Below are 13,561 nucleotides of genomic sequence, written 5' to 3'. Positions count from 1 at the left end.
TCAGCGTGACTGCAAACAAAGATTCTACTGTCAACAAAAAACTAGCACACCCACAGTCGTTCCTATCTGTTTTGAACGTACTTGATAATTGCCTACGTGGTCCGTACCTCTTTCTGAGAGTACCCAGAAAACTCACTTTCCAAACCTTCCTTGAGTCTAGGAATGGGTAAGTGAAATAGGCTGTGCCAATGAGCTGTGTCTTCATGAGTCTCTGATCCAAAAGTCGGGAATGAGTGGGAGAAAATCCTGCCCATGCCATCCATCTTGCTGGCATCAGAAAAGTGGCAGAAGCAATGGATGGTGGGTGACTGTGGGAGCTGTTCTTGGAAATTTAAGACTTTTTTCGACCTCCCATAAATGCTATGAGTTATGTAACAATTTTTAGGATGCTCTTTTTTATGCTAAAAAGAGTCTATATGGATTTGGTGGTGTTGTGTACAGCCAAGAACTCAGATTGTCTCCCTTGCCGACCCAGTGCTCAAGGTCTTTTCAGCCCTTGAAAGCCTGTGGCTATGGAGCTAAGCATACAGCCTGACACATACCTTGTCCTCATGGCTGCCTATACTGTGGACGTGGAGGCTCTGACTGGTAGGCTTGATGAAACAGGGTCTCACTATGTAGCCTTGACTGGCTTGAAACTCACTGTGCAGAGCAGGCTGTTCTCAATCTCACAGAGACCCTCCTGCCTCTGCCTCCCCAGTGCTGATAGTGCAAATGTATGCACTACCATGCTTGTCTCTGGGCTAAACCCTTGAAACTCAGCAAAGAATGCACTCAGAAGAAATAATGCACTCAGAAGAGCCACCCCATCTACCGCAAAGACGGTGCAGACAAAAAGCAACAGCTAGGAAAATGTCATGTCCAGCTCCTCACCTCCAGTGAATAGCAGTGGGTTTCCTCTCAATTAATGAAGTTGCTCATGGAAGGCTGGAGAGGTGAGTCAATGCTTAGGAGCACACACTGCTCTTGCAGGAGACCTGAGTTCAGTTCCTAGCATCCATGTCAAACAGCTCACAGCTGCCTGTAACTCCTGCTCCAGGGACCCTGACACTCTCTTCCGGCTTCTACAGACATTGTATTCACATATACAATCTTCCACCACCCCACCCCACCCCTAAAATCTAAAGTAAAAGTAAATTAAAAAATTTAGAACTTGTCTAATGTAGACATTTTTGGAAATGCTGGAGAAGTATGCATTAGGGTTACCTGTGGGCTGGTGAGATGGATCAGCAGTTAAAAATGCTTGCTGCCAAACCTGATGAGTTTAGTTTAAGGCCCTGGACTCACATGGGTGGATGGACTCCCACAAGTTGCCCTCCGACCTCCATATGTGCACCATGGCACAAGACACCCCCACCCCCATACTCACATAAATAAGTAAATGTAATTTTTTTAAATTAAAAAAAAAAAACATTTTCCTTGGGGGGAAAAAGGAGTCATAGTAGAATCAGCTTGAGGAGCTCTCTGCTTTAGGGAACTGCCTTTGCTAGCATCACACGAGAATTAACCCATTTACTTGGAAAGGGTTCTTTTAGTTGGAAACTCTTGGATGAGCTTACCAGACAGACACAACGGAAGAGACTGTTTTTCTTTAAAAAGCCAATTAAATGACTGAGGAGTTCGTGAGAATTTTTTCAGAGTCACAGGAAGACAAATCGAAGCCTGGGTAGGCCTCAAACTTGTGTCTACCACCCCAGGGATGAGAGGTGGTCTAAATGCTGGCTCCCATAGGATCCCAAGAAGGCTACTCTGCATGTGTCTCTGGCTGTGCAATGTTGGAGTCTGTTGCAAAACCAACTCCAGTATAAAGACATGGAAAAGGAAGTAACAGAAAATATAGACGAATGTCGTATTGGCTAGGGATGGAGAAGGTCTTTCTATGAAGAAACCACAAAGGAAAAGGTTGGTAGATTTGAAGTTCTGACACATGCAAATCTCAAAGGTCTGTATGCTAAAACCACCATTAAAAAGTCTAAAAGATGAATAGACTCTAAAAAATCTTTATGCCACTTGGCAATAAAGGATTTGATATGTCACCCAAACCAATAAAAAAGAGATAGAAACAGAGAGACACACAGAGACAGAGAGAGATGGAGAGAGAGACAGACACACACAGAGATAGACAGACAGACAGACAGACAGACACACACACACACATGCTGGGGGCAGGGGAGCTGCAGATTTAGATGGACACTTCAAGGAAGAAGAAATGGTGCTCTCTTTTGCCATGTTTGGGACTTCCTGACTGTCCATGGAGGGAGACAGGAGGCAACTGTCAGGTAGCCTTGTCTCCTCCCTCCAGGAAATATAGCATAGAACTCTCTTCCCTCCAACCCTCATGGCCACATCTCTGATCCCGAAGCCCCACTGAAGGAGGGTACTAGTCACTGACCTAACTCACTCTGTTTTGTCCTTTTATGGTTCAATTTCTGCCTCCTTCACCTCTCCCTCCTGAGTCCCTCTTTCCTTTATCTGACTTGGATTCTGGGGATGACAAGGCTGGTTGGTGGACATGTCTATGGCAAGGGATGGATGTCATCCTTCAACAACAGCAAGGCTAGGACTGAGGACCCAGCCAATGGCAGCAGTTATCTATGATGGCTAGGCCCTGACCTGGAGCAGGAGCAGACATCTTCAGTGACGACAGTGACACCAACTTCAGACCACCTCAAAGAACCAGAACTGAGATAATGGCCTTTCCAGGATCGCATAATTATGCATACAACTTGACCTTAACCCACTCCTCCTCTATTTAAACTTAGGCTCACACGAGTCCCCCGGAGACACTTTGAGTCACTGAATCCCTTTATCTGTCATTCTTCCCAACACAGCCACTTGGATTAGACTTCCTTTCTCTATCCTTCACCGTTACTAATCTCTCTCTCTCTCTCTCTCTCTCTCTCTCTCTCTCTCTCTCTCTCTCTCTCTCTCTCTCTCTCTCTCTCTCTCTCTCTCTCTCAAACTATTTTGTGTGTGTGTGTGTGTGTGACACAAAATGTTCTAGGTTGGCCTCAAATTTGGTATGTAGCTGAGGATGACCTTGAATTTTGGATCCTCCTGTCTCTACTTTCCAGTGCTGGGATGACAGTCATCCACCACCACATCCAGTCTGCGGCACTAGGAGGAGACCCAGGGCTTCCTGTTTGATGGATGGGTGCTCTGCCATTTGAACTATACACCCTGGGTCGTAGCCATCTCTTTAATTGCTGTGTTGGGATGGGAAGCTGAGCTTAGTCCGTTGGGATTCCCAGAACTGAAACTTTTTGTGTAAAACTCCAGCCACACTATCACTTTTTCCATCTACTCAAAACGCAGGTTATTTTCCTCAGTAGCCAGTGAGGCATCAACCTCACCCCAAGTCAGGCCGGATGATTTCCAGCAATAAATCAGAGATTGTAAGATAATGTGGGTGTCTGAGGATTTGACATCCTAAAGGTCTTTTGGCAGACTGTACCACAAAATTCTTACCTATTGATGACTGTCAATGGTTTTACTTAGGAGTTAACATGAAGCAAGAAAAATCAAGATTCTATGTGCATAACATATCATTGCCACCACCACCTCTGACCCTGTGGTCTCTGGGAATTTGCCCAAGACCCCCTGTTTTGGTGTGTGGTTAAAGGACGACAGTGAACTTTGGTTGGAGACAGGACTGAAGATGGCCATAAGGACCGTAAGAGGTGGTGCATCCCCTGGAACCGGAAGGATGCACCCCATTCTCAGAGCTCTTGAGGAACTGAGAGAGATCAGGTGCACTCGCTTTCCTGGCTGCTGGCCAGGGGAGGAAGAGGAAGGAGCCCAGAACAGTCTGTCCAAGAGGGAGGAAAAATATCAGAATGTTTGGGCTGGAAAGCTGCTCAGGGGTTAAACTCTCTCTCTCTCTCTCTCTCTCTCTCTCTCTCTCTCTCTCTCTCTCTCTCTGTCCTCCTAAAGTGAGGAATAGAGAAATTTTTATGGGGAAAAGGAGAAAGCAAGAGCTAATTCTTTGCCAAAAGGCACGTGGACTTCAAGAGCCACTCTGTGTTTTAGTATCAAGCATAAACAGAACCTCAGCCAGCTCATCTCTGAAGCTATTTTAGTGTCTTTGTGGTTTGGGGAGGGGGCAATCCCCAGAAAAGATGAAAGAGAAGGTTCCCCGTATCTGTAGAAACACCAGGACCAACCACAAGTGCTCAGCTCTGATACAACAGGAGGGAATCCATCTGAAATACTAGCGCATTCTTCATGTCAGCCCCACACAAAATAATTTCCAAAAAAGGCAACAAAAATCACAATCTACATTGTGAAACCTCCCAAACAGGAAAGTGGGGATGGAACACTAACCAGATGGGGTAAACCTCCAGTAGAAGTATGTGGTTAGAGGTGGTGACTTTGCAAGGTGAATTCCCAGCGGCAGCAGGGTGAGGGGTGTAAGACATGACTAGGTCACCAACACCTGTGGAGAGTCAAACTGAAAGCCACAGGGCCACCCTCCCCTGACACTGGATCACCCCTGTCACTGTGCAGGCCCGCATGTCTTTCTGTCAATCACCTCTGCCACTCACTGTGCAGGCCCGCACGTAACTCTGTCAATCCCCTCTGTCACTGGTCACTGACTGTGCAGGCCCGCACGTAACTCCGCCATCAGGAATTGGTAAAGCAAAAGTTGGTGCTCTAGGACTGCTCAAGGAAGGAGAAATCACAAGGCAGATGTGAACCTCTGGAGGCCCTGGGAACGATTCCCTTGAGGTAGTCTTCCTATGTCAGAATCAACAGAGGCTAAGCATCGATTTAAATCCCCAGGAAAGACCAGGAAGGTGATGTTAGTGAATGGGATACAGACCAATTAAAATACTAAGCTTTATAACCTGGTCATTGCAGCTCGTGTCTGCCATCCCAGCATGTGGGAAGCCAAGGAAGAGGACAGAGAATCTGAGCTAGCCTGGGCTATACATAGCAAGACTGTCTCAAAAACGCCCCCAGGAACCTATCTATCTCTGTACTCTGTATATGCAGAGCCTTACGGAGTGCCAATTCCTCTCCAAAGTCACATGCATATTTAATTTGTTTTCTTTCTTTCTTTTTCAGTTTAACAAAAATGATTTTAGAGTGTGTGTGTGTGTGTGTGTGTGTGTGTGTGTGTGTGTGCGCGCGCGCGCTAGGGACTGGAAAGATGGCTCAGCAGTTAAGAGTATTGGCTGCTCTTGCAGAGAACCTGAGCTTGATTCCCAGCACACACACACATACACACACACACACACACACACACACACACACACACACACACACACACTACACACTGCACACACATTGGCTCAAACAGTCTCTAAGTTTTAGTTCCAGGGGATCTGATGCCCTCTGCTGGCCTCCGTGGGCAACAGGCACACATGCAGTAGTACACAGACATTCAGTAAAAGGAACCAAGCTGGCTCACCTAGCGTGCATGAAGCCCTCTGGAAACTAGGTTGTGGTGGCTGGCTCATGCTTGTAATTGAAGATTTTGGGAGGTAGAGACAGGAGAATCAGAAGTTCAAGGTTATCATTTGCTATGGAGAAAAATTCCAGAGCAGCCTGAACTATAAGAGATCCCATTTTAAGCAGAAACAAAAATAAAATAAAACAATTGAAAAAAGAATTGACTAAGTAAAATAGAAAAGACAAATTGCAAATGGCTAGTAAATATTAGTTAGCCCCACAAGCAGTGAAAGCAAATATCAATAAAATCAAAAATAAGAAAACTAGATGTAGTAATTCACATGTGCAGCCCCAGCACTTGGGAGCTAGAGGCAAGAAAATTGGGAGTTCAAGGTCATCTTTAGCTGCAAAACAAGTTCAAGGCCAGCCTGAGCTACATGAGTCCCTGTCTTAAAGCAAACAATAACATTAGGATTCGTATCTTTCCTCAGTTATCAAAAGTAAGGCCTATGGGTTCCATGGAAAGGGATCAAAGACATGGGTTGAAATCAAAGAGGATGGCAATTTGGCAAAATATAGACATTTTAAGCCAGCTGTGGGGCACATTCCAGTAGGTAGATGGTAAAGAGAATGAGGCAAGAGAGTCTCTAGTTCAAGGCCAGCCTGGGCTACATCTTTGCTGGGCATGGTGACCTGAGAGGAGGAAGCAGGAGGATCAGGAGTTCAAGGTCATCCTTGGATACATAGTGAATTTAAGGCCAGTCTGGGCTACATGAGATCCCATTCTCAAAAAAAAAAATTAAATAAATAAATAAAAAAAAAAATAAATAAATAAACAAACACAGTAGACCCAACAGATTCACTGTATAAATTAATCTTCAGAGAGTGGTGTGCAGAAATATGAATGCTGCGATGAACATTCAAGGATATTCTGCATACTGTTACCCCTAACAACTGTACAACAGGCACAGTAGCTAACAATAGTAGGTTAGAAAAATAAATATTTGTGTGCCCATGAGATAAAATACTATGTAATCATTAAAAGTAATGGTGGGAGATAAAAGCCCTTTTCTCATGGAGCTTATATTCCATTGCAAAACGTATCGGCCACAACACCAAGCACAGCTCCAGTGAATAAAAAGAAGATGAGTTCGGAAGGGAGTCAGTGAAGACCCAAGCCAGTGTATCGGAAGGAAATACCTGGGGCTTTGCTGAATGAGCATGAGGACCCGAGCTCACCACCATCCCCAGAACTGGTGTGAAAGGAGCTGGGTGTGGTGGTGAGTGCCTGAATTTCCAGCACTAGGTCCCTGGGGCTCACCAGCAAGCCAACCAAAGTGAACAGCTCCCGAGTAATGTCATCGATCTTATTCTCTGGCCTCCACCTACACATGCCTGTGCACAAGGACCCATAGGTGAGGAGATCCCGGCAGGTGTCAGACAAGGAAGCGAACTGCTCGAAGAGATAAGAATGAAATCCTGGTGCAGATCGAATTCATCAACCTGGATTAGACTCGGGGAGTCTACTGACAGGCAGAGTGTTACCAATATATTTAAGCCCAGTGCAATTTGGAAAGAAGTTTCCTGGTGTAATACAATCCTGATGCACAAGGAAGCATAATTATGTTGAAACTCAACTCAGGACACATGTCATGTCTTCCAAGAGGATGGGCTCTAGAGATAGGCGACCTGGTCTAGTTTAAGGGCCTAAGGGTCTAGCCTGGTCTCGGTCATACAGAGAGCATAGAGGTCGTTTGGGTTATTAGTCACCTCTGGTCCTGGTTGTGGATGCTCGGGGGAGCTTGTGGGCTATCAGGGTCATTTAGATTACTAGCCACCTCGAGTCCTGGCTGTAGGAGCTTGATAGGGCCTGGCCGGACATTTAACACAGATCACCAGACAGTTAATCACTCCCAATTCTCAGCTTTCTGGATGGAAGAACAGATTTTTCATCTTTCCTACAGATCTCCAGAAAAACCAGGAATGTTAGGCACACAGGATTGACTTTCTTTTTTGTGGTTGCGAGGGACCTTCGTGCTGTGCTCCCAACACACTGGCGCGCACACACAAAGAAGTCAATGTCTCTGAGCTGGGAGTTGAGGGTAGGTTTTGCATCCTTTTCAATGCTTTTCTGGGGTCTTTAAACTTTTTATTTTATTTTTTGTGATACTGGGTGTTAAACTCAGGACCTTGTCTAGGCAAAGTCACTCTGCCACCAAACTGCATGCCCAGTCAACAAACTATTTTTGTCACGAACATAACTCATATTTGTGACTACAAAGAAAAAGCCTAGAAGCTTTAAAAGAATGCACGTCAAGGGCTTGGGAGATGCTTGAAGGAGGTGGAGTACAAAAATACTTCTAGGCCTGATGGCCTGAGTTTAATCCTCAGGAGAGGACTGAATCTTACAAATTGTCCTCCGACCCCCACACATGCACAGTGGCACCCTTGCACCCACACTACACCCCTCCACACATCCTAACAGACATACATGACTATAATTAAAATAAAAATGTAAAAGGACCTAAGCTGGGCTGGCTCCGTGGTAAAGAGCACTTCTCACTCTCACAGAGGACCCGGGTTTGACTCTCAGAGCCTATGTGTGGTTCCCAACCATCTGTAATTTCAGTTCCGGGGGATCCCACACCTTCTGACCTCTGTGGACACCAGGCAGACATGATGCCCATACAGACATGCAGGCAAAACACACATGTAAAAATAAAATAAGTAAATCTTAACTTTAAAAAAAGAAAGAATACAAGCTAAGACCTTTTCCAAAAATCTAGGACTTGTTTTCCTGCGCACGACATCCATCATCCTCCACTGTGAAGAAGGTCAGGATGGTGGGGGGCACCTGCCGTTCTGGGAGTGGAGGTGAGGGGGTATCTGGGAAGGGAGGACCTGGCAGAGGAGTGGGTGTAGGATCCTGATAACAGAGTGAGAGGTGGGAGGAAAGAAACTCCAGGCAGAGGAACATCTTAGAGATCTCATTTTAACACCTTCCCCCCAGCACTGCCTGATCCCGATCATGGAGGCTTTCCCGTGAGTCACGGCCAGCTCATCCCCAGGCTGACCCAGGCCTGGAATCCCCGGAACAGCAGGGACAGGACTGTTGATTGGCTTGACTCAGCTCTTCCTCACATGGCCTTCTCTTTTACTTTCTCTTTCCTTTATTTCAGACAAGGTCTCACTATGGTTCTGGCCTTAGGACACAAGCCTTCCTTGGCTCCAGGAACTCTCCAAACACCTCTTTTCTCTTCCCGATTCCCACTCTGGAGGAGTCATCTGTACACCCCATCTCTGCTCCTCACTTCGTGTTGCTGACATGCCACTTGTCACTGATGGCCACTGTGCAGCCACATCCAAGGCACTTTTTTTTTTTTTTCCTCAGCCAATGGGAATTGCTTTCCTTTCTTAATTTTGAACTTAACACCATACTCCCAGGCTCTCCACCTAGCCCTCTGGCTGCTCCTTTATGTTCTCACGCCTTCTCCTCAGAACCTGCCAGAGCCGCCGGGCCACTATCAGGGTGGTCTTCCCAGGCTTGTGTGAGTAAAAACTATCTGTATGCCAGTGAAAGCTACTGCACTATATCCCATCCGGGCCTCTCTCTGGAACTTCAGCCCTACGTCCTCCTGCCCCTTGGTAACTCCCATGGGACACGTAAACAGCTGTTGCAGTGAACTGTGGTCTTGTGGATGTTAGTACTAGCATACTTTTCTAGACTCCATTCCTCTCTTTCCTCTTTGGTAACCAGACATTCTTCTATGAAAATGGTGTAGCCCATCCTCGTTGCCATGGTGACAGGTGACATGAATGAATGCAGTAAAACTGAACAGAGGTTCATGGATTCTAGCACAGGGTTCATCAATAGAAGCTTCTACTGGTGGGTGTCATGACTTGAACCAAAGTAACCTTTTCTCCACTGAGAGAAGGAAGGATGAGGATGAATGCATTCATGGGGAAGCAGACAGAAACTGGGCCAAGATACTGCAATCAGACTCTGCAATTACTAGTGTCAAGATATTTCTCTGATGGCCAGGCCAGTTGTGTTGTGTTTTCTGTTATTCACTGATGTTGACACCCTGACCCATGGGATTGTACAAATGGGACTCATGGGCTCTTGTTGCCCCATCAAACTCTTCTGTGGTCCCCTCATTTCAGCTCATCAAACATGTCTCTGAAGGGACACAGCTGGTCCTTGGATACATCCTTGACTCCTTTAATTAGCACAGCTCTATTCAAAACATGAGTGGGGTTGGGTGGTGGTGGCTCACACCTTTAATTCCAGCACCCGGGAGGCAGAGGCAGGTGGATCTCTGAGTTTGAAGCCAGCCTGGTCTACAGAGCTAGTTATAGGACAGCCAGAGATACACAGAGTGACCCTGTCTTGAAAAACAAACAAAACAAAAAGGCACAAAACCACCACCACCAACAGCAACACAAGCCGTGAGTGAGGATGAGGAAGGAGAGAGGACTCGGCAGCGAGGAGCACTTGTTGCTCTTCCAGAAGACCTGAGTTCATCTTACAACCACCTGTGACTGCAGTTCCGGGGGATCTGACACCCTCCTCTGGCCTCCATGGGCACCCGCATACATGTGGCATACAAGCACACACACACACACACACACACACACACACACACACACACACACTCCAAAACAACAATAAATCTTAAAATAATGCAAGGGGAGACCATCCACTTCTCACCAGGGAACCATCACCAACTCAACTTAACCCTGTCTCAGTCCCTGAGGTCTCCGCCTGAAGAAGTTCCTCACTGGTAACCCTGCTCTCACTCCTGATCCACTGCTGGCCACTCTGTCATGGCAGCCAGATCACTCTTTGGAGAACACAAATTAGATCATGTCACTAGCCTGCCTAAAAACACCTGACGGGGAGTAGAAAGCCAAGTCATGTGGCCTCACCTGGTCTCCTGTCTAGGTTCATCCCCTTCCCTGCCTGCCTCCTGACTATACCAGCCTGTTCCTCCTCAGACTCCCTGGCTTCCCACACTGCCTTTGTATATCCCTCCCCCATTCTTCCTATGTCGCTCTGAACTCAAATGTCACCTTCTGAGGCAGGTCTTGCTGATGACCCGATCTCATAGGACCCATCCAGTCACACACTGCTCTAGTCTATTGTCCTATTTTATTGATAACACAGCCATTGTCTGAAATTCTTATCTATTCTTGGTAGTCTCTCTCTCTCTCTCTCTCTCTCTCTCTCTCTCTCTCTCCTGCCAGAACCCCCTGGTGAGAGGCTCCGTCTCATCCACTGTAATATTTCAGGTCCTAACACTGTGTTTGGACCAACTGCAATTTCCATCTACTTCTGTGATCATTATAGAAGCAGAAAATGACTGTGGCTGCTAACATAGGAATCTCTGCCCCCACTGCAATGGGCCCAAGTTCTCTGCCAGGCTTCCGGGTAGAGTGAAAGTGTGGAGGCAAGTGAGAGGTTTCTGGGGAGAATCTGTGAGGCTTTGAGAGACCAGAGTTCCAGAGGTTGGTTTACAGCGGTACCCAGGGTCTATGGAAAAATGTCAAAGAAAAGGGGCCTGAGAAACTACTGTGCCTGTAGTCATGGGAAGTCCCAACTCACAGAGGCCATGGGGCAAGGGTATGTGTGAAGAGCTCTCACCTCACTCTGAGGCCTTTAGTCACAGATTCCATGTCTTTGGAACTCGGAGCCCTATTGACTACCTTGACCACTCTGGGGGTGGATGATGCCATCTGTGAAGGAGTGGTCACTGCTGCCATTTCAGGTCTCAGATGAGATCTGAGATGTTGCTGGACTGGGCCACTGAGGCCCAGGCTAGCGAGGGGTTGCTACACATACTTCCTGGCACAACTTCCTTTCTCCTGTCTGATGGGCAAATGTTGCTGGGGCCTTGGCCACAGTTTCCTGTCTCCTTCTGAGAGCACAAGACACAGTGTCAGCACTGCCCTACCAGCTAATGCTACACCAGGACAGGGGCAGAATCTCCAGAAGACAGAGTAGACATGTGATGATGGCCACACTACCCTCACCCACCCATTCCATGGTGGGAATCCCATGACTTGGAGGTATACTCAGAGGGAAGTCTGATAATTTGGGGATGGCAACTCTGGGCGGACTCGCTCCCAGCACAGTTCTGGTTTTAAGAGTTTTCCACAATTTGCTGATTGTGCTGGTTGGCTTTTGTCAACTTGACACAAATCTAGACATATCTGGGAAGAAGGAATCTTAATTAGGAAAATATCCCCATATGTCTGGCCTGTGGACAAGTCTATGATATCGTCTTGATTAATGATTGATGTTGGAGGACTTAGTTCGCATCGGGCAGTACTACACTAGGCTTGTGGTTGTGGGTGCTATAAGAAAGCAGGCTAAACAAGCCATAGAACAAAGCCGTAAGCAGCATTCTGCCATGGCCTCTGTGTCAGTTCCTACCTTCAGGTTTCTGCCCTGCTTGAGTTCCTGCCCTGACTTCCCCCAGACTATTACCTAGAAGTAGAAGATAAACTAAGCTCTTCCCTCCCCAAGTTGCTTTTGATCGTATTTATCACAACAGTAGAAACCTAAGACACTGACCAAGGGGTTCGTGGATTGTGGCCCGATACCCCTGGCCTGTGACCATTAGCATAGCTCTCACTGGCCTCAGAAGGAGTACCTGCTACTCATGACCACTACCTTCCAACCACGGCTCTCCCTGGGTCCCAGTCTCGCCCTCCGCCAGACTGCCTCTTCTGCTGACATTTTTTCCTTGACTTCTTTTCCTCCCAGAGTCATGTCATGGGGCTCTCCCCAGGAGCCTCCTTAATATCCCACTGTCATAAAGTACACTTCTCCATCTGTCCTCAGCCCCTGAACATTGAGGGTCTCCAGGAGGCTGCCATAGATCTAACCTAGAGCCGCCCTTACCACTGTATTCAACATCACTCTGTCTCCTCCTCTCTTCGATAAACCTTGCTCCTATATTTGTCTCTACTTCTTCTAAGGCATTTGTCACCTTCTAACATATCACTTAAGCTTTACATTAGGAGTGTATGTATTTTTAGTTTTAGTATGTATGTATGTATGTATGTATGTATGTATGTATGTATGTGTATGGGCACACATGCCACAATAGGTGTGTGAGGTTTGGAAGACAACTCTCAGAAGTCTTTTCTCTCTATCCACCCTTATGAGGGTCCCCGGGATGGAGACTGAACCCAGGTCATCACACTTGTCATCTAGTGACTTTATCCACTGAGCCATCTTTCTATTTCAGGACCATGAATGTTGTAGTATCTCTTTTATGCTGAGTTTCATAATGATGGGAGAGTGGGGACATTTGGCTGATGTGTTCATTTATGTACCTTAAGTCCTTTTAACTGTCTTTGGAAATCATTAGGTCTTTGTTTGGTGTTGAGGATTGAGTCCAGGGCCTTGAACACACTAGGCTTTACTGCTGAGCTGTAGCCCTGGTATCATGGACAGCAGCAGACAATCAGTGAGTGTTAGGGATGCATCCTGCTAGGATGTGCTGCTCTTTGAAGGCCAGATCCAAAGCTAAGTCATCACTTGGACTCAGTACTTGGTGCAGGATTGAACACAGAGCAGGCATCAATAAAGACCTTGCTTAGCATTCAAGGATCTTGTCATCTATGACTAAGCTTAACTTCTGGCCTCACCAGCAAAATGGCATGGGAAGAGGTTCAGCTGAGAGAGTGGCCAGCTGGGTGGTTTTGCCTTTCTCATTGTGGGTCACTGTTGGCTGCCCAGCTTGCCAATTATGGAGTCACTGCAGGTCTTGAAAAATTAATAAAAGAAATAAAAACTTTTAATTGAGAGCCATCTTATATATGATGATATGCACAGGTATGTACATGACTCTGAACTTTACACACACACACACACACACACACACACACACACACACTTGTAGAAGCAGGACTTTGAATATTGCCAGTGTCCTAGGAGATTCATATCCCTCCTACTCCCCTAGAAGGCCAAGAGACCAGTAGGTCTGATAGAATACCATGAATCAGCAAGCACCAGAGAGAAGAAACAGGCCCACAGACGACTGCAGCTTCTAAAAACAGTGCCTCCAGGCTGGTGAGATGGCTAAGTGGATAAAGGTACTTGTCACCAAGACTGATGACCAGAGTCCAGTCCCAGAGACTCACAGGATGGAAGGAA

This window comes from Peromyscus leucopus, chromosome 8b, assembly GCF_004664715.2.
Source record: "Peromyscus leucopus breed LL Stock chromosome 8b, UCI_PerLeu_2.1, whole genome shotgun sequence".
In the NCBI taxonomy this organism is placed as follows: domain Eukaryota; kingdom Metazoa; phylum Chordata; class Mammalia; order Rodentia; family Cricetidae; genus Peromyscus; species Peromyscus leucopus.
The sequence above is the reverse complement of the archived record's forward strand: the minus strand, read 5'-3'. Positions refer to the sequence as shown.